This window comes from Galeopterus variegatus, unplaced genomic scaffold, assembly GCF_000696425.1.
Source record: "Galeopterus variegatus unplaced genomic scaffold, G_variegatus-3.0.2 Scaffold23178, whole genome shotgun sequence".
In the NCBI taxonomy this organism is placed as follows: domain Eukaryota; kingdom Metazoa; phylum Chordata; class Mammalia; order Dermoptera; family Cynocephalidae; genus Galeopterus; species Galeopterus variegatus.
Genome location: NW_007749289.1, coordinates 1,716 through 3,373, shown reverse-complemented (window position 1 = coordinate 3,373; position 1,658 = coordinate 1,716).

Genomic DNA, 1,658 nt, shown 5'->3' with positions numbered 1-1,658 from the left:
CCCAGCTATCATCACACACAGTCCCCCAGCGCCCATCATGCCACACCTCCAACCGGCCTGAGCACCTGCTGGGCCCGGCCACCAGGCGCAGCTGGGGGGACCCTGGAGTAGAAGAGACCCAGAGAATTAGAGAGTCAGAGAAGCCATCCAGCCTTCCAACTCCTCATCCACCTTTCCCTTTCTCCATCTTCCTTTTCATTCATCCAACCATTCATCTGTCTAAGTTTTGCCTCATTCATCCAGCCTTCCAGGTAGCAAGTATTTATTGAGGCCTTTTCTGTGCCATCTTCTGCATGGGGCACAAGAGATAAAGAGTCAGGCACAGTCTGGTGGCTCCTCAAAAAGCTAAACATAGGGCCGGCCTGTGGCTCACTCGGGAGAGTGCGGTGCTGATAACACCAAGGCCATGGGTTCGGATCCCATATAGGGATGGCCAGTTAGCTCACTGGCTGAGCGTGGTGCTGACAACACCAAGTCAGGGGTTAAGATCCCCTTACTGGTCATCTTTTGAAAGAAAAAAAAAGCTAAACATAGAATTACTATGTGATCCAGAAATTCTACTACTAGGGATAGACCCAAAATAAATTGAAAACATATACTCATACAGATACTTGTATGCAAATGTTCATAACAACACTATTCACTATAGCCAAAGGGTGGAAACAGCCTAAATGTCCCTCTGTGTATGAATGGGCAGACAAAAGATGGTATTGGTCCTGGCAATGATTTCACGGAAATTACCACAAAAGCACAGGCAACAACAACAACAACAAAAATAAACAAGTGGGACTACATCAAACTGTAAGGCTTCTGCACAGCAAACAATCATCAGAGTGAAAAGGCAACCTATGGAATGGGAGAAAACTAGTTGCAAACCATACATAAGGGGTTAATCTCCAAAATATATAAGGAATTTCTATAATTCAATAGTAAAGGTAATAATAATAATAACCCTATTAAAAATTGGGATAGGGACTTGAATAGACGTTTCTCCAAAGACAATACACAAATGGCCAACTGTTGGGGACCTATAGCCCCACACCCCTACTTGTGAGACCGCTCCTACCTGACAATCTGCTCAGATGGCCGTGCTTTACATAACTGCCTCGAAATCTGCTTATGCCAGAAACTGATTGCTCCTGGCTATGCAAGTTAATTNAGGGTTAAGATCCCCTTACCGGTCATCTTTTAAGAAAAAAAAATAAAAATAAAAATAAAAATTTTAAAAAAGGAACCTTGGCTTCGCAGGAACCTGCTGCATTGATACTGAGGTTAGTGATTGTGTCTGAATATGGGGCAAGAATTAAGCGGTCATGAAATGTATGTAAGGCAATTACAAAAGGCACTCAAGACGCGAGGGGTAAAGGTTAAGACAAGTGATTTGAGATTTTTTGATTTTGTTAGAAACTTGTGTCCATGGTTCCCAGAGGAAGGAGCTATTAGTCATAAAAGGTGGTCTCGAATTGGAGACGCTTTATGAGATTTCTATGAGACTTAAAGGCCTGGAAAAGGCTCCCTCTAAAGGGGACTCAGGCGCTTCACTCACTGGGGTAAAACAAGAGCCTTAGGCAGAGGAAGAACAATGGAAAATTCCCTATCTAAGAATAGGAGCCTGTATATGAGAACTTTTTGAGAAGTTTAGAGCCTAGGTGGAGGAA